This window comes from Macrotis lagotis, chromosome X, assembly GCF_037893015.1.
Source record: "Macrotis lagotis isolate mMagLag1 chromosome X, bilby.v1.9.chrom.fasta, whole genome shotgun sequence".
NCBI classification, from domain to species: domain Eukaryota; kingdom Metazoa; phylum Chordata; class Mammalia; order Peramelemorphia; family Peramelidae; genus Macrotis; species Macrotis lagotis.
This window is the reverse complement of record NC_133666.1, coordinates 92,583,374-92,604,081: the sequence shown is the minus strand read 5'-3', so window position 1 is coordinate 92,604,081 and position 20,708 is coordinate 92,583,374.

Below are 20,708 nucleotides of genomic sequence, written 5' to 3'. Positions count from 1 at the left end.
GGCAAATGGGGTTAAGTGGCCTGCCCAAGGCCACAAATCTAGGTAATTATTAAAGTGTCAAGTACTCGTGAGTCCAGGCTGGTGCTCTATTCACTGCGCCACCTAGTCACCAACTTTTCTAATATTCTTTTTAAATTTATTTTTATTAAAGATATTATTTCAGTTTTACAATTTTCTCCCCAATCTCGCTTCCCCCCCCCCCCCCCATGGAAAGCACTCTGTCAGTCTTTACTTTGTTTCCATGTTGTACCTTGATCCAAATTGGGTGTGATGAGAGAGAAATCATATCCTTAAAGAAGAGAAGTCTAAGAGGTAACAAGACTATAAGATATCTGTTTTTTTCCCTAAATTAAAGGGAATAGTCCTTGCACTTTGTTCAAACTCCACAGCTCCTTTTCTGGATACAGATGGCACTCTCCTTTGCAGACAGCTCATTTTTGTTCCCAATTGTTGCACTGATGGAATGAGCAAGTCCTTCAAGGTTGAACATCACTCCCATGTTGCTGTTAGGGTGTACAGTATTTTTATTGTTCTGCTCATCTCACACAGCATCAGTTCATGCAAATCCTTCCAGGCTTCCCTGAAATCCCGTCCTTCCTGGTTTCTAATAGAACAATAGTGTTCCATGATATACATATACCACAGTTTGCTAAGCCATTCCCCAATTGAAGGACATTTACTTGATTTCCAATTCTTTGCCACCACAAACAGGGCTGCTATAAATATTTTTGTACAAGTAATGTTTTTACCCTTTTTCATCATCTCTTCAGGGTATGGACCCAGTAGTGGTATTGCTGGGTCAAAGGGTATGCACATTTTGGTTGTCCTTTGGGAATAGTTCCAAATAGCTCTCCAGAAGGGTTGGATGAGTTCACAGCTCCACCAAGAGTGTAGTAGTGTCCCAGATTTCCCACAGCCCTTCCAACAGTGATCATTATCCTTCCTGGTCATATTGGCCAATCTGAGAGGTGTGAAGTGGTACCTCAGAGAAGCTTTAATTTTTATTTCTCTAATAATTAATAATTTAGAGCATTTTTTTCATATGGCTATGAATAGCTTTGGTCTCCTCATCTGTAAATTGCCTTTGCATGTCCTTTGACCGTTTGTCAATTGGGGAATGGCTTTTTGTTTTTAAAAATACGACTCAGTTCTCTGTATATTTTAGAAATGAGTCCTTTGTCAGAATCAATGGTTGTAAAGATTGTTTCCCAATTTACTACATTTCTTTTGGTCTTGGTTTTCAGGGCAAGTTCATTTGAGAAGCTTTGTCAAGTATCATCTTGAGAATAATATTTTTGATGGGGACAGCAAGGTGGTGCTGTGGATAGAGCACCAGCCCTGGAGTCAGGAGTACCTGAGATCAAATGCGGCCTCAGACACTTAATAATTATATAGCTGTGTGGCCTTGGGCAAGACAATTAACTTCATTGCCTTGCAAAAACAAAAGAGAATAATGTTTTTGTTTATTGGCTGGTACTTACTCGACTCGGTGGTCTCTTCCTTTTTGAAAATATTTAGCATTTATCTTTTACCAAATTACATGTAAAAACAGCTTTGAACATTCAGGTTTAAAAATTTGAGTTCCAAATTCTCTCCTATCTACCCTCATTGCACCCTAATTTCGAAGGCAATCAGTCTGATATAGGTTAGACATGTGTAGTCATGCAAATCATTTATCCATAGTAGTCATGATGTAAAAGAAAAATAATAATTGAAAAAAGGATGGAAAAACCGAAGAAAGAAATAAAGGAAGGAAGGAAGGAAGGAAGGAAGGAAGGAAGGAAGGAAGGAAGGAAGGAAGGAAGGAAGGAAGGAAGGAGAGAAGCAGGAAGGAAGGAAGAAACAAAAAATGGGTGGAAGAAGGAAGAAAAGAATAACAAAAAAATTTAAAAGGATGGGCTTCAACATTAGCATCCAATCTCTCTTCTCCTATATGAGTACTGATGAGATTTGGCCAGATGACCTCTGAGTTCTCTTTTAACCTTCAAAAAACCTTCAAACCTACAAACCCATTCAGATTCTACCCATACATCCTTATCACCTCCTCAAAGTTAGCAGATTTACCCCAACACTCCCCCAGCTGAAAAAAACCAGCAAGTCAAATGCTTTCCTTTTGGACAGCCCCCAATCAAAAATATCTTCCCATTTCTCACCCTAAATCTTGAATTGAAGTTCATGATTTTTTCCATGCCCTGCCTCCAGACCAAAGGAGCTCCTCCCCCAACCAAGGAGTTTGTCAGAAGTCAGAGCCAGGGACTTTAAAGACAAAATCACTAGTGACTGGTAGGGGACCATTTTCCTACCATGGACAGCAGCCCTGTGCTCTGAAGCCTCTGTTTCCTGGCTTCTTGTTGGGGGCGGGGGGAAGAGGCTTGGTGGTCGCTTAGAGGGGGAAACATAATCCCCTTATAAAGGAATGTTACAGAACTCGGCCCCTCATTGTTTAAGAGTTCATGGGAGGGAGGACAGAAGGGATAAAAGTGTCTGCTGAGAGGTGGGGGGGGAGCGGGAATGTGATCACAGAAGAATAAAGACTCATTATCCACCTCAGGCGCTCTGTCTGGTTCTTCCCCCATCAAAGAGTGGGGGCCGGAGGTACCCCGAAGACTCATCACGTGTTGGACTGGTGAGTAAGAGGACGGACTAGCATAAAGAAGCCGGCGTTGTAAATAAAAACCCGGCAAGTGGCACCCGGAACAGGGACCTGATTTTGCTAGGGAACGTCTGAATCCGCTGGTCGGATTCTCCAGACAGCCTCGGTCGTTTCCGACCGGGAGGAAGGAGAGGGCGTTTACTCTCAGATATTGCCTGAGGGACATATCCCTATTGTGTTGACTATGCTTCCTTTCTCTTCCCTTTCTCCTTCTACTCTAATCACGCTCCTTGCCGTGCTGGCCTGTCTGATTGTGCCCTGCTGCCTCCTTCTCTTTTGCCAAACGGGAACTTTCCAGTTCTGCCACCTGTTAGGATTGCAGCCTCGGCTAGTAGACAGCATGGGGGGCCGGAATAGTATTCCCGCCTTTGAGCCGGAGGAAAAAGAGGTCGTTGCAGGGCAGCTTTATAAACTCTGCGCTAAGCATGGCTGTAAATTACCTATCAAGACGTGCCGTGCTTTTGTTGAGAATATCTGGAACATCTGCCCTTGGGTGCAACATAGTGGGATCCAACCAGATAAATGGAAGGTGGTAGGGCAGCAGATGGCCTCCTATGATGACACCTGCCCGGGAAAACTGACCCCTGAGGATTTTACAGTGTATAAGATAGTGGATGCAGCCCTGCATCCCCAGAAGGTGACTTTGGCACGACCAATTAGCACTCAGGTGGGTAGCTCGTTGGCGGGATCGGATTCAGAGGGCCCAGAGGAAGAGGGAAGGCCACCCCCTCCCCTGTATCCATGGGAGGAACTTAGAAGAAACAATGGGGGAACAAGGGGCCCCCAGGGAGAAGAAAATGCCGCATGCCCCTCCTTACCGATACAGAATGAAAAGGGGGAGGGCGATGAATGTGACACACTTAGAGATTCAGGGCCGGAAGTTTTCGAGCGCGGGAAGGGAGGGGTGCAAACAGTCCTCAGGGGTGGCAGGAAGAGGAGCGTGAGTAGGTGGGACCGGGAGGCTGCTGACGAGGAGGGAGAAGTCCGCGCTGATTGGACAGCTGCCGCACCCCAGGCTTGGCGGCCCAGCCAGGAAACAGAGGCAAAAAATCCCCCGTGTTCCTTGTCCGCCCTTCAGAGATCCCCTCAAGGGCTCCGCCCATCCGGCCTACTTGCCACCAGTGCCTCCATAGCAATAGAGAAAGGGGAGGAGGTGGACTGGGATGACTGGGGCCTCTACCCGGTATTTACGGACCCCCTTACCGGAGCCCAAGACTACCGCCCTGTCCCTTTTAAGATGCTTGAGGAACTTAAGGAGGCTGTGACTAAATACGGCCCAAGCTCCCCTTATGTAAAAAGACTGATGCAAAACCTCTTTGCTACGCACCCTTGGACCCCTGCTGACTTTGACGAAATTGCAGCCGCGTGCCTGGATGCCTCCTCATATTTAGCTTTTAAGGCTCAGGCCCGCAGAGAGGCCTCTAAGCTGGCAAAATCCCGGGGTTATACTCCCCTGGATTTAGCCATTGACCTCCTGTGTGGAACTGGAGCCTATACTGACCCTGCTGTTCAGGCCCGGTATGGCCAGTTTGAGCTAGAGACTGTTAAAGAAACACATGTTGCAGCTTGGGATAAGATTGGAGCCATGAAAGGGGGGAGAGCCACACAGAAGTTGGTTGGGCTGAAGCAGAGAGCAGATCAGACACCCCTCTCATTTGTGAACGAGGTTAAAGAGACCTTGATTAATGCCCAACCCTACGGGGTGAGAGGAATTTCTTCCTTTTTCAGGCCTTCTGATCGTCGTAGGGATCCTTGGAGGTGCTCCATCTGAAGGAAATCCGACATGGGGAATACTCCGAGTTATTCCCTCTCCCCTTCCGGTAGCACGGAACTCCCCGATCTACCCTCGCCTGCTAGTGACCAATACATCGATGGGGCTCCCTTCTGCATATATGGACCCCGCTGAAGCACCGGTCCAGAACTCCTTCTGCTGGGACCTGAACAACTCCCTATGTTTCGACATCGGGGAAGAAAATCGGTCCTGGAACTTCAACTCCACAGGGCAGAACGATTTTAACTATAGCACTGCCCCGACTGACCCCTGCGTCGGCCTTTTCCCGCAGACGACTGTCAGCCCAGCAGGGACAAAAAAGGGGACCCAGCTCCGAGGCCTTCTGGATTGGCGACCCCTGGTGAATCAAACTCAACAGGACTTCACGATTCCTCGGTGGGGCCCCTCATGTGTGGCCACAGGGGAAGACATCGAGGATCCCATACCATGGAGGGATTGCCAGATGGCGGGAGGGTACCCCCTTGAGGGTGAACAAGGACGCTGATTCTGGGAATCACCCTACTTGTTGTCTGTTTCTGCCGCCTAGCTAGGCGACAGAGGGGCTATATGCTTCTTACTCAGAAAGCCTTCATGGCCATGGAGACGGGGGAGGATCCCCAAGTCTGGCTAGCCGCCATGCATGACATGTGACATCTAGGGGTAAGACGAGGTAAACCCCAAGACGGGCAACCTCTCCTAACCCAGCCACCTAAGACAGGCCCTGAGGGTGTCGGGCGCCTAGGACGGGCAAGGTCCTGGGTTGAAGGAGATGACCTAAGACAGGGTTCCTCGCCCCCGGCTATCAGAGGCCAGTAGAAATGACACCGCTTAAGACTAACCTCAGCACCGCTTAAGGTCACACCAAGTGATAACCTTGTAAAACAGAAAGGGGGAGATGTTGGGGGCGGGGGGAAGAGGCTTGGTGGTCGCTTAGAGGGGGAAACATAATCCCCTTATAAAGGAATGTTACAGAACTCGGCCCCTCATTGTTTAAGAGTTCATGGGAGGGAGGACAGAAGGGATAAAATAATCCCCTTATAAAGGAATGTTACAGAACTCGGCCCCTCATTGTTTAAGAGTTCATGGGAGGGAGGACAGAAGGGATAAAAGTGTCTGCTGAGAGGTGGGGGGGGGAGCGGGAATGTGATCACAGAAGAATAAAGACTCATTATCCACCTCAGGCGCTCTGTCTGGTTCTTCCCCCATCAAAGAGTGGGGGCCGGAGGTACCCCGAAGACTCATCACGCGTTGGACTGGTGAGTAAGAGGACGGACTAGCATAAAGAAGCCGGCGTTGTAAATAAAAACCCGGCAAGTTCCCCCATCAAAGAGTGGGGGCCGGAGGTACCCCGAAGACTCATCACGTGTTGGACTGGTGAGTAAGAGGACGGACTAGCATAAAGAAGCCGGCGTTGTAAATAAAAACCCGGCAGCTTCTTATCTCCCCTCCTCAAGCACCTGAGCCTCGGGTGGTCCTTGGGAGGGGCCTGGACATCTCTTTGCCCTCTCAGATATTCCCTCCCAGCCCTCGGGGGCCTCAGGGAGCCACCAACCAAGGGAAGCTGAGTTGGGGCTTCATGCCCCCTCCCCCTCTCCAGAGAGTCAATGGACCACCATGACTTCAGCTCTGACCATCCTGAGGATGGAGGTCCCTCCCATGTCCACCCCCACTCTATGACTCATTTCTCTCCCCTCCCCTCAGGCACTCTCATCTTATTACCTCCCCTAAGACATTTATGTCTTCTCTCACCCCCTTCTATTTCCTTCTTTCCTCCCTCCCTGTCCTCTCACAGCAGCTCAAAGTGGCTTGAGCAGCAACTGAGGCTACCCCTGCATGTTGGCATTCTGAGAGCAGGGCCTGGATAAAGGGCACCCTATGTATCAGGATGGATGTCCAGCACCCTGCTGTGTCTGTCCAGAAGGACCCACATCCCCTCTGCAAATCCACTCTGCTTTGCATATTCATATCCAGGAGGGTGCAAATGTTTCTTCTCTATTTTCACTAAGGGGAAAACATTCCATTCTCTCTGCTCCTCTCTTTGATTATTATTGTGTTTTAGATTTTTGCAAGACAATGGGGTTAAGTGGCTTGCCCAAGGCCACACAGCTAGGTAATTATTAAGTGTCTGAGGACAAATTTGAACTAAGGTACTCCTGACTCCAGGGCTGGTGCTCTATCCACTGCACCACCTAGCCACGCCCCTCTTTTTGATTTTTGAGGAATTGTCTTTATAATGATGTATATGTTATTGTGTCTTTATATATAAATTAATATAGGTATATACTTATGATTATATGATCCTATATATAGGAAAGAACACATGCATTTCATTTATATATATATTCTTTATAGAAAAGGACTCATATATTTCATTTATATTCTTTATCTATGTTTATATATAGCTACTGAGAGGCTCTTCTATAAAATATTACTTCATATTTGTGTAAATGAATATATCAATAACATAATTCATACACTTGAAGATAAGAGAATATATTCATGTTCATAAATGCTTTTGTCCTTCATTATTATGTATATAAAATCATTTATTTTTCTATCAATCCATTCATATAACATATTTTATCTCTTCAGGTTACTAATCATTATTTTGTATAATAAATAATCACATATTAGGTCTCTACCCATATTTTCTCTATTCATTTGATTTTATTTATATGTATATATGTAGTCATCTCTATTAAAATATATCAATTCTTCTATAGCCGTACTATAGTTCTAAAATTATTCCACGACTCTCACATTAAGAGAATATATATAAATTTTTTTCCTCTCTACATACAGAGTGTAAGATAATCTTGTATTGGAAAATAGACAGTAATTAAGGGTATTTATAATTACAGAAATGTGAAATGAATGATTACTCACAAAAGAAGCACTCATAAAGGAATACAGGAAGGCTTGAGGAATGCACATATAGACCAACATAGAGAAATATAGGAATAATTTCCCAAGTCACAAGAAATAAGATTGTATATTAATATATGCTGAATATGTTTGTTCATTTATATGTACATGTGGAGACATATACACATATACATAATGCTCTAGAGTATATCGAGGAAGACATATGAATTGATTCATTTAGAGAGAGAATATATAAGTACTGAGAGGTGAACACTAACAAAGGAGGAGGAATATTCATACATAAAGTAGCCATATCAACACTCAAAGGTATAGATGCAGTGAGAAAAGAGGTGATTACTGATACATGGCAAAATAGACAAGGAAGAGAGGAATGCTCATCTAAAAGGAGTTACATCCAAAGGGTTCACCATCTTGTTCCAGGAGTCTTCCCTTAAGGTTCTCAGCTCATTTGCCTTTCTCTGGGTGACCTCTCCACTTCTCAGGTCAATCAGACCTTTTTGAAGACACCCTTAGAGATCCCCTTTTGTCTCCTCACCAGGATTACCAAATCATAGAGATTAAATAATTTTAATGAAATTATTATACCAGAAGGGCATAAGTAGAAGTAATTGTATATGTTTCAGTGTTTCTATTCCAGTGCACACTATTAACCCCTTAACCAGCAGTTCTCTACAGGCTGGAAACAAGTCACCTTATGCAAATTAACACCTCCAGGCCCCAGGAACTTGTTCAAGGAGAGCTCTGAGTGAAGCAGCTAGGGATCATTGCCCTAATTTCACAATAGGAAGAAACCCTTTCAGGGAAGTCATTGGACTTGCTCAGTCTCTCCCTTCTTCATATGCATCTCAGGCTGACCCAAAGTTTTTAGAGCAGTTGGGGGTGGGGTGGTGAAGAGGTTGTCAGTTTGACCCACATTTTGAACTGAAGCCCCCCAGAACTACTCCCTGTAAGTATCTCCCAAGGAGTAATCAAATCATGAAGTTTAGCTGTCAGAGGAAGAAAGGTTCACAATAGAAGTCAGCTAGCCTGGTAGGCAAGAGAGGGCAAAGATCAAGGCCCGGGCCTGCCCCTTACTGGCTGTGTGACCTTGGTCATATCCCTGATCTCCTCTGGACTAGAGTTGCCTTTTTTCTAATGTGAACTCTGAGGTCTCTTTTAAGCCTCCATCCTACTGAAACCTAGAAGCTCATTCAGACTCAACTCTCACATCCATCCTCCCTCCCCACCCCTATATTAGCAGACTGGCTCCCAACTACCAGATGAGAAAAACCTTGCTATCTAATGCTTTCCTTTGGATCAGCTCCCAATGAGAAATCTCTTCCCTTCTAACCCTCTATTTTACAGGATCTCTCACAACTCAGAGCCCAGGGAGGTGGAAGGGCAAGGTCCCCTACTGACTATTTGGAAAGCCTTTCCCTACAATGGGCAGGAATCCTGAGATCAGGGCTTCTGTTTTATGGACCCTTGTCCCCCATGCTCAGACCCCTGGAACTCCAGAGTTCTTAAGGCTGGTTTCTTGGTCTCTCTTTCCTCTCAATTATCAACTTCTGCTTCTCAGGTTGAGGACAGTTAACCACAGTCTGGAACAAGGAGATCCCCTGCTGAGCACCAAATACTGATGGTTGATGACATCACGTCTACCTTGGTGGGATAGGAGTCCCCTTACTGCCAATCCTGCCTCTTTCCCCAGTGACCCTCATCAGGCATCCCACTCACCTGTCACCCTGAGATCAACATTCCTCCCCTCACATCTTCTTTAGCTCATTTCCCCCTCCTTAATCTCTCTCCTTCCTATTTTGCCTTCCCTCATCCACAAGTGACTGGAATTGCAGTTGGGGTTACCTGGTTTTTGTCATTCCCAGAGCTGTGAAAGCAGGAGAGGATGATGCCCATTGATCCACTGCTGTCTGTCCAAAAGGCATATACATACACAAACATACATACATAAAGACAGATAGACAGAGAAACAAAAACATATATACAGAGAGAGAGACAGAGAGAGATGGGGGAGTGTATATAATCCTATAAACAGGAAATAACTAAATATCTCATCCTATGTATGAAAAACCTTGTATATTTTATTTGTGTATGTTCATTATCTTCATCTATTTGTATTGATGTATAAGACTAGAGTATCTCTCCTTAATGTACATAAATATATAGATGATATAAGAAAATTCATAAGAAAACTTACCTATATGAATAAGTTCTCTGTCTTTAATACAGAGAACATATTCATATAGGTAAGTACTCAGGTTCTTTTCAATCTTATATACAGAGAGCAATTTTTTCTTTCTATAAACTCATTAGTGAACTTAGACATTTTAATTCCTCATGAATACTGGTCATCATTCTGCCTATTTTAACTCAAGGGGGAGTACTCACATACATCCTTAATTCACATGTGAGAACCTATATTTTCTCTCTATATATTTATATCTACTACTATACATATGTGGACACACATGCATATCTGTCCTCCTGTTGTCATTTTGACAACCAAATTGTGTTTGTCTTCTGCTTCTGGCCTCTTCAGGGTGTTTGCAGCAGGGACAATCTTAGTGACAGATGCCCCTGAGGTTGATCTCGGAAGGACTGGGGAACCCCTCTTTCCCTTGTGGGATTAACCCAACTGATCTGCCCATAGTGAGAAAGGAAGGGGAACATGAGCTCTGGTCATGGGATTGTTCTGGCTTCCCTTCCCATCCTGATTCCCAGAGCCCCTTCTGCAGTCTCAGTTCTGTTGATTATCTGCACCCTCCTTCCCATCAAAGAAAGCTCAACTGCCAGGCAGCCCAGTTCCACCAGGAGGTTCTTTGCCCTGCCTCTCCAAGACTTGCTTCCCTAGCCCAAGATTTTGGCACCACTACCCCATTGGGCATCTCCAAGACACAACTTTTCCCTCATTAAACTGTAAGTTCTCTGAGGGCAAGAAAAAAAGATATTGTCCAAGTTCTCATCCAGAAGCCCCAGGAAAATATTCAAGTAGGACTCTGGGTGAAATGAAGCTTTTTTATTGAAAATAAAAAAGAAAAACAGAAGAAACTCAGAGAATGTCTGGAATTTGCTCAGCCTCATCCTGCTAATAGTTTATCTCAGCCTGGACCAAAGCTGGGTGTGTGTGTGTGTGTGTGTGTGTGTGTGTGTGTGTGTGTGTGTGTGTGTCAGGGGGAGGATCATTTTTATTTAACCACCAGTCCTATAGACTCCACAGTTCTATGAGGAAGCTGTTCGCCTGCTTCTGGAAAGTGCCTTTCCTGAGACCCTGGGCCATGAAGCCTGGTTGTGAGAGGAGGAGAGGTCAAGATGGAAGAAAGCCAGCTGGAAAGCAAGAGGAACCTAGACTCAAGGTCTCAGTCTACCTTTCTTCCTGGCTGTGTGACCTTGGCCATGTCCTTGCCCTCCACTGGACCTCAATTACCTTTTTTTTTTCCAATGAGGAGATCAGCCCAGATGATCTGTGAGGTCACTTTTACACTCAATTCTTTCCAGACCTAAAAGTTCATTTAGATTCTTCCCCCACCCTGCAAACACTTTCTTCATTCCCCAGTGCCACCATATCCTCCCTTTCCAACCCCCACTGGGTAATTCTTCTACTAAAATGCTTTCCCTTGTGCCCTCCCCCGCCCCCAACCAGCCCACCCTGCCCTCATTCTAACACTAAAGATTGGGATGGGCCTTCTGAAGCAAGAGTCCCTCCCCACCATTTCCCCCCATCACAGGGACTATCAAACCCCCAATTTCAGGGAATGAAAGGCAAAGGTTCAGTGGAGACCCTTTGTGCACTGTTTTCTTCCCAAAGCCAAGACTTCGAGGGGGAGAAGCTAGGCTGCCCTGGATTCCTGTCTCCCAGTTCCCGAGGCTCAGCCTCAGGGGGCCTTGGGTGGGACCCGTAGTCTTTGGGGTCTCAGTTCCCCCCCATCCCTAGGAGTCCTAAGCGAGCTACGAGATAAGCAAAACTGAGTGGGCTAAGAGAGCGGAAGGCTGGTGACATCAGTGCCCCCCAGGCAGTTGTAGCTCCCCCAACCTGGATGCTGCCCCTCCTTCCAATCCCCCCTCCCATGTCCCTACAGTCAGCATCCTTCCATGTCTGTCTGTTTCTATGGAGTTCTCAGGTTCGACATTTTCATTCCAATCGTGAGGGAGTCATTCCTTCTTTCTATAAATTTATTTCTATGACTTCTATGTTTTGTTACCTCGGGCTATTCTCTGCAGAGAAGAAACATGACTCATCATTCTCTCGATTATTATGTAAATAAGTATTAACATGTTAACTCTCTGGTCATATCTAGGAGCACCCATAATTTATCTCCATATATATATGTATATATATCTATATATCTATATATATGTGTATATATATATATATATATATATAGAGAGAGAGAGAGAGAGAGAGAGAGAAACATACACACACCTGTAAGTTCTTATACATTGATTAGAGCATCCCAACATCCTCTCCACATTGCTCCGAGGATGCCCTGCTTCTCTCCCTGTGAGAACAGATGAAGACTGCAGTCTGGGAGCTCACAGACCATATCTGGAGTCACATAGAGGGGAATAGATGAAGAACAAGGGCATCCTTATGTGGAGGAAGAGGAGCTGACTGAGTCCTCACAAATGAAATCCTCATAGGGGAATATGGAAAGGCTCTATGAATGGTCCTATATGCCAACATTTAGAGATAATATGTGAATAAACATGTAATAGAGTCAACAGTTTATAGTACATTTACACATAGCGGATACCTGATTACTCAGATATATGTGAATATTGAAAGACTATGGGGGATCTCATAGAATGAGAAGATATATGAGGACTTACATAGCATCACTGATGCAGAATTCTTTTTATGTGTATAAGTATGGATTATTTTATTTTAGGTTTTTTCGAAGCAATGGGGTTAAATGACTTGCCCAAGGTCACACAGCTAGGTAATTAGTAAGTGTCTGAGATGAAATTTGAACTCAGGACCTCCTGACTCCAGGGCCCAAGCTTTATTCACTGTGCCACCTGGATGCCCCTGTATATGGAACATGTGTTTCTCTGAATATCTGTGTCTGTTTCTGCCCTGATCCCACCCAACTTTCTGTGCATTGCTAACAAGTTGGAATAGGCCAGACTGGAGTGTGTTATACTGGAGACCACAGAGACCGCTGTCTTCCTTTAGTTTTTATCAACCACAGCATATTCTCCAATCACTTTGAGCCAAATGAGGAAATGCTTCTAGCTCTCCCTCCTGGTGAAGTTGCTCTCTTATATCTCTGGTCTCATTTTGACAATTGTTTTTACCTCCTGCTTGTAGCCTCTTTAGTCTCTTTGCAGCATGAAGCAGTTTGAATAAATCATTGTCTAGGGGCATGCACTGTGCAGGTTGGGGAGAAGCCCTCTTTGTCTGGTACACAGAACTCCTAAACCCAGGATGAGAAAGTAATAGGGAAAAGAGCTCTGTTGATGGGATTATTTAGCCTTCCTTTCTCACTCTGAATCCCAGAGCCCCCTTCTGCAGCCTCTGTTCCATGGATCTAAAACTTCCTCCCCATCAATGAAAGTTCACTTACCTCCCAACCCGCTTCCCTCAAGGAGTTCTTGATCCTTACCTAGCCAGGACTTGCCTCCTGAGATCTAGTTTTTGGAATGTCCAAGGTACACCTTTTCTGTGGCTAAACTAGAAGTCATTGAGGGTAGGACACCTTGCCTAGGTTAACACATCAAAACCCCAGAAAAATGTTCAGGGTTAACTGTTTGAGTAGTAGTTGGGGGTCATTCCCCTTGTTTTACAAATGGACAAACCATTTAGGAAAGGCAGGACATTTGTTCTTGCTCACACAATATATAATGGATCCAAGTCTGCCCCAAAGTTGGTGAGATGGGATGGGCCTGAGTTTGCCCTTCCCTTTACCCTACAGTCTGAACTGAAGATTTCCCAAACTCCCAGTTCTATGGGAATCTGTCCACTAGCTTCTGGGAGAACCTTCCCACTTATACCTTTTCTCCAGTCAATTGGTTGGACCATATTTGTTCTGTGTCTCTTTTAACAATCCATCCTAACAATTCAGACTTTAATTATGCTTCCACATACCCTCTGAAACCCTATGTCATTAAACTATCTCCCGACAACCAGATGAGAAAACCTTACAGTCTAATGCTTCCCCTTGGGCATTCCCCAGTCAGCAAGCTCTGCCCGTGTCCTAACTATTGCACAGGCTTTGTCCTCAGAACTCAAGAGTATGGAAGGTCAAGGTCCTAGAGAGAGCAGCTGGGGACTATTTTCCTATGATGAGCAGGGCTTCAGAGATCTAGGGCTTATGTTTCCTGGCTTCTAGTCTCCCATGCTTGTGCTCCAGCGCCTGCAGAGTACCTTGGGTTGATCTCTTTGTCTTTCTTCAATCAAATATTCTGGTCCTCAGTGAGTCACCAGGGAAGCCAAGCAAAGTCTGGACCAAGTGGATCCCTTTCAGTGTCCTGGGCACTCATGGCTGATATCAGTATCTACCTTGTTGGGGCAGGAGACCCCTTCCCATCAACCCTGTCTCTCTCCCCACTGTTCCACATCAAGCATCCCACTTACCAGTCACCATGTGATCACCATTTCTCTCCCTCTCCTTCACCACGGGTCCTCTAGACCTCATCTTCCTCTTCTCCATTACCCAAAGAAATGACTGTGAAGGAAGGAGAGGATAGGTTGCTACCTGATATGAGCAACCCTCTGCTGTCTGTTCTGGCATTAAACACACACACACACACACACACACACACACACACACACACACACATATAGTCATGGAGAGAGAGAGAGAGAGAGAGAGCAGTATATCTTCCTATATTTTGGAAATAACACCAAATTATGTGATCCTATATATTTAGATTATAGATTATAATATCTTGCTTGATGGATACAAATATATAGATAATATAATACAACTCATCTTTATGAAGACAGAGAATATATACATGTAGATAAATACTTGGGTTCATTCTCTTTGTTCCTATGTACAGAAAATAACTTATTCCTTCTATAAATTCTTTAGGTGACTTGTATATTTTAACTTCTTATGAATATTAGTAATCATTCTCTCTATTCCTGTTTATGGGAATTCACACTTAGTCACTCTCAATTTTTGTCTAAGGACCCATATTTTCCTGTATTTTATATCTACTAATATTCATATATATAAAATTCTCTCTTTTCATTCACATAACTTGGGTTTCCTAAATGCTCCCTCTATTTCCAAAAGAATTCCACTGCATCTCTCCCTGTAAAAAAGATAGGAAGAATTCTATCTGTCAACAGAGTATATCATGACTCAAAAATAGGAATATATACCTTTGGGAATGTGAACTGAATGAGTAGTCACAAAGGAAGTACCCATATAGCAATATAAGGAGGTTATATAAATGCTTATATAAGGCAACATAGACAGAGAATATATGAATATTCATAGTATGAGTTACAAGAAACAACATTTTTGTGTATATCCATAGAACTCATGATAGCTCACAACAACATGCAGGTGACTATATAGAGTATATAAGCAAATATTCATATATTGATTCCCAATTCCCAAATGAAGTAGATGTTTCTATGGGTGCTCTAGAACACCTGTAAAAGGACATCCTTTTATGATCTGTATAGATGAGTGTATGAGTCTTGAAAGTTTATCTTCTAAAAAGGTTTTCATTTTTCACATCTGTTTGTGTGTCTGTGTGTGTGTGTGTGTGTGTCCTACTGTCTTTGTCATTTGGACTCTTCTGGCTGTTTGCTGTAAGAGAATATTCGTGATAAATGTCATTGAGGTGGATCTGTGCTGGTTGGGGGAGAAGCCCCTTTTCTCTAATGGATAGAAGCCCTCTGCCCTACCCAGGGTGAGAAAGGAAAAGACACATGAGCTCTGGTCAAGGGGTTATTTGATTCTCATTTCCTGCCATGATTCCCAGAACATCCTTCTGCAGTCCAAGCAGAACACTCTAGACAGTTGAAAATTCTCTATGTTCTGTGGAGAATCATCACTTTCCTTCCCATCAGTGAAAGCCTAATGACCACTCAGTCCAACAACACTGAGGGGTGTAGAAGGGTTTTGGGGGAGCAAACAGGGTTCCCTAAAGGACTACTTGGGGAGGCTTTCTTACCATGGACCTGTGACCCGGGTTCTCCATGTCTAGACCCCTCATCTCCCATGCTCAAGGGCCTGAGCCTTAGGTCGGCCCTGGCATCTCATCTTTCTTTGACATTCACTCTGAGGTCTCTTTTGGGAGCCACCAGGCAAGAAGAACTGGTTCTGAGTCAGATGGCTGGTAAAATCAGTGCCCATTTTGGTGAGGCAGAAGTCCCCCTCCTTAGGGGGCAGCTAGGTGGCGCAGTGGAAAAAGCACTGGACCTGGAGTCAGGAGTACCTGGGTTCAAATCTGATCTCAGACACTTAATAGTTACCTAGCTGTGTGGCCTTGGGCAAGCCACTTAACCCCAGTGCCTTGAAAAAAAAAGACCTAAAAAAAAAAGTCCCCCCACCCACTAGATCCCCTCCCTCCATTGTTTGTCCACTCCCTTTGTCTCTGTAGGCAGCATCCCTCCATCATAAACCCTTTTGGGTTCATTTATTCCTTCCCCAAACACCTTCTCTTTCCCATTTTCCCTTATCCCAAAGACCTTTTCTGTTTCATAGCCATTCCCCCACTACCTCTACAAATGGTTTGAGTTCCTTGTGATGTTTCCTGACTGTGGTCCTTCTGGGAGGGGTCAGGGAGGGAGAGGACCCCAGGGGATGTGATTGATGCCCAGAGATCCCCCGGTTGTCTGTGCAGAACTCACTCTGTTCACCTTCCCTTAACACCACTGTCCTTTTGTACATTTGTATAATCTTATCAAAGATGGTTCAATTTTTTTTAGTGTTACTCATTGTCTCTATAGGTTCTGTTTTTACTCTCTATTCTTCTCTATGGGTACTGAATGACTCTCCTAATAATCCTATGAATATAGGATTTTTTAAAACTTGTATATAGTATTATAAGAATTCATACATTTCTTTTATATATTCTCTAACTTCATCTATCCATAGTCATATAAGAAGAAAGGTTCTCTTCTATAAAATATGAATACATACTTATATCAATGGAATATAGAGGGAATATGTGACAACTAAAAGATATGAGAATATGTGATATCTACATCTATATATCTGTATGTATATAATGGGTACTCAGGTCCTTTCTCTTCCTTCCCATCTGCAGGAAGACATTTTTTCTTTCTACAAATTCATTTATATGATTTGTAACTCCTATCTTCTAATAAAAATTTGTAATCTTTCTCTCTATTCCTACATATATGAGCATTCATGAATTAACTCTATTCATATTTTTGAGTGCCTGTATTCATATATAGATCTGGGTCTTATCTTTCTAGGACTAATGTCCCCCATGGTCATGGGGACATTATATGAAGATATGTATGTATATATTATCTCTACAGACAAATAAGAGTATTACTATTGCTCTCTATAGTCCTAAAAATATTCTACTATTTCTCTCACCAGGACAGGATATATAAAAACTCCTGTCTTTATAAACACAGAATATATCAAGATTCAGAGGAGTGGAATATAGACAGAGAATAAAGGCATTTGTATGCATACATTCTAAACATGGATAAGAGTATTACCATATCCTCTGATACTTCTGAAAATGTTGCACTGTTTCTCTCCCTGTAACAGAATGTATAAAAGCTCCAGTCTTAATACACAAAGTATCTCAGGATACATAGAGAGGAGTAGGGACAGAGAATAGAGGTATTTGTATGTAGAGGAATAAGGAGTGAATGAGATCCCATATTTTAAATGATCATATGGAAATATAGAAAGGCTCTATGAATGCTTGCTTGTGTCAACATTCAAAGAAAATAGAGGACTAGTCATAGATATGGCACAAGAAACTAGAGAGTTTATATACACTAAATATAGGATTATTCTTACAAATTTGACAGAGAGAATATGGGGGAATCCACATATATACATGCTTCAACATCTTATGATGACAGAAATATGAAAGACAAAGTATCTAGAGGATCATTTGTATGAATTCATACAGTTAATCTATAAAGAGAACATAAAGATGCTCAGACAGATGGATAAAAGAGCAAAGGAGTACTCATATAGGACCAAGTAAACATGGAAGAGTAAAATGGTCATCTGTAGGAAGATACTGCTAAATCTACAATCCTCCTTTTACATTAGAATTTAACTTGGGAGGTAACTATCTCAGACTGTTTGGCCTTCATCTGCCCAGTCCCTCCAGGTCCAAAACCAAAGTGATATTTCTGAAGGCAGTTTTGAGATACTCTTTTGTTTCCTCACCTGGATTGCTAATTGGTGTAAATCAAAATTCTTTATTAGATGATTGTAAGGGGGATTTCCAAGTGTTTTTGTGTAAGGGGGGAGCAGATGGTTTTCAGTGTATCTGAATTATTTTTGTCTTAACCCCCATCCCATCTCCTGTCTGATCAGTGTATGAGTAATGGGGGAGGGAAGCACACATTTCTGTGTCTTTCTGTGTTTCTGTCCTACCCTCTATCCTAAGGAGTCACCAACAAAGTCAACTAGAGTCTGGACAAAGTGGACCCACTGCATAGTGTCACCCATTGATGGTTGCAGATATCAGTGTCAAACTTGAGGAAAGATTTCCCCACCTGCCTATCAATCCTCTCTCTGCATTGGACTACATCAGGCATTCCACTCACCTGTCAACATGTGATCACCATCCCTCTCTCCCAAAACCACTCTAGCTCATCTTTCCTTTTACCTGCCATCTTTCTGAACTTCATGACTGGAGCAGCTGATGGTTTTTCCTTGTGCTTGTCATTCTGGGAGCCAGTGAAGGCAGGAGAGGATAGGGGACCACAGGTGATGCCTGTGACCCTCTGCTGTTTGTCCAGACAGCATACATAAACTCATTCCTGGGACCTCTCCACTCTCACATGCACACTCCAGGACCTTTGGTCCTCAGGGATCCACCAGTAAGGCCAAACAGAGTTGGAATAAAATGAATCTCCTACTTATCACCATGCACTGATGGATGAAGACTTCCCTGACTACCTTGGTGGAAAGGAGACCTCTTCCTGCCTGACAGTCCCTCTCTACTGGCCTTCATCAGGCATCCTACATGTGGATAGCATCCCTCCCCCAAACTTCCTCCCACTCACTTTCCCCTTCCCCAGTTCTGATATAGGTGACTGGACCTGTCAAAGGAGTTATCTAACTATTGTCATTCCTAGTTCCAGTGAAGGAAGGAGAGGATGATGCCAATGAATCTTGTCCTGTCTGTCCAAACACACACAAACACATAGATACACAGAGGCATATAAATATATTTGGAGAGGGGAGAAAGGATTGTATCATTCAATATACAGGAAATAATCCTAAATTATGTCATCTATGTATATTTCATTTCTTAGATTTCTTATCCTCATCTATAGGTATTTATATATTAAAGGGTCTCCTTATAGATTATAACTTATTTCCCCTCCCTCACTGCTACTAGCAGTGGCTCAATCCTCCTGACGTTTACTTGACTATCACCATAAATAGAGACAGTCAGGGAGGGAGAGAACCCCAGGGACCAGGACTGATGCCCAGAGGATGCTCTCCCCACATCGGTCCAGTTTCTCTTTTCTCCCCTTCCAAACCACTGAGTTTTGTGTATTCTTATCCAGGAGAACTCACATATTTACTCTGTATATTCATGGAAGGGAAGAATCTTCTATCACATCTCTATTCCTCTATATGAGTACTGAATAACTTTCCATATAATTATAATTTTAGGGTGATATAAATGAAATTATTTCTATACAAGAAAATCTTGTGTATTTGATGTTTATATATGCATGTAAAAGACTACAATGTCTCTCCTATAGTCTATAACTTCTTACTTATGTCAATGATTATATATTGATAACATATACAACATATGACATATGAAGACTGAGAATACATTCATAAATGTCTTTTTGCATATGTCCTACAGAAATTTTCTCCTCATAAACATTAATCATTCTCTCTATTCTTACAAGGATGAGTATTCACATCTTCACTCTCTATGCATCCAGAGGAGTGCCCATATTCTCTGTATATTGGTATATATACATGTATATGTAGGTAGATAGAGACATGTGTCTGTGTACACTTTCTCTTTCTTTATTTACCAATAAGTGTGCCCCTGTATCTTCTCTATATTCCTAAAAGGATCCCATGCTTCTCTTCCTGTGAGAGAATGTGTGATCCTAATGATTTGGCTCCTGGTTCAGAAATTTTCAGCTATCATCTATCAGTGAGTGATAGCCATCCATGACAGTGACCTTTGCTGGCTGCAGGAGAAACCCTCTTTTCCTGGTGGGTAGAACCCCATTGACATGCCCAGGGGGAGCAATGAAAGGACACATGAGTTCTAGTCAAGGGGTTGTTTGGCTTCCTTTCCCACTTTGTTCCCAGAGCCCCTTCTGCAACCCAAGGAGGTTCCTTTGCACAGCTGAAAATTCCCAGCTCTGTTCTGTGCATAATCTGTACCATCCTTCCCAGCAGTGACTACCCAGCTGCCAGCCAGTCCACCTCTCCCCAGTGATTCTTGACCCCTACCTCTCTGGTGTTTGTCCCCTTTGGCCATGACTCTGTCATTGCTACCATGTCTGGCATGCCCAAGGCACATTTTTCCTTCACCAGATTAGGAGTTCTTTCAGGGTTCAGTGTGAAGCAGCTGGGGGTCATTTCCCCTTATTTTACAAACTGAAGAAATCACTTCAGGGAAGGCTCAGAGTTTAAAGGGTCACTCTGGTAAGTGTGTATCCCAGGCTGACCCTAAACTTTGAAGCCTAAGAGAATCTCTAGCTCTATGGGGAACTTATCCACCTGCTTCTGGGGAGTGACTTTCTAGAGACCTTGGGCCCATAAAGCTTTGCTGTCAGAGGAAGGAAAGGACAAGTTGGAAGTCAGCCCACCTGCCATTATATATATTATATATATATATATATGATATATATATATATATATATGTGTGTGTGTGTGTGTGTGTGTGTGTGTGTGTGTGTGTGTTTGTGTGTACATAATGATCTAGAACCTATGGAGGAACACAAATATATACTGATTTATTTGAAGGGAGAACACATGAATACTAATCTATGAGCAACAAAGAACTATGGAGGAATATTCATACATAATGTGACCATATTAGTACTGAGAGATTTGGATATAGTGAGAGAAAAGTGATTACTGATACATATTAAAATAGACAAGGAAGATAGGAATGTTCATTGAAGATGCGAAATGTCCAAATTCATCATCTAGTTCCATGAGACTTCCCTTTAGGTTCTCAGTTTGTTTATCTTTCTCTGACCTCTCTGCTTCCCATGTCAATCAG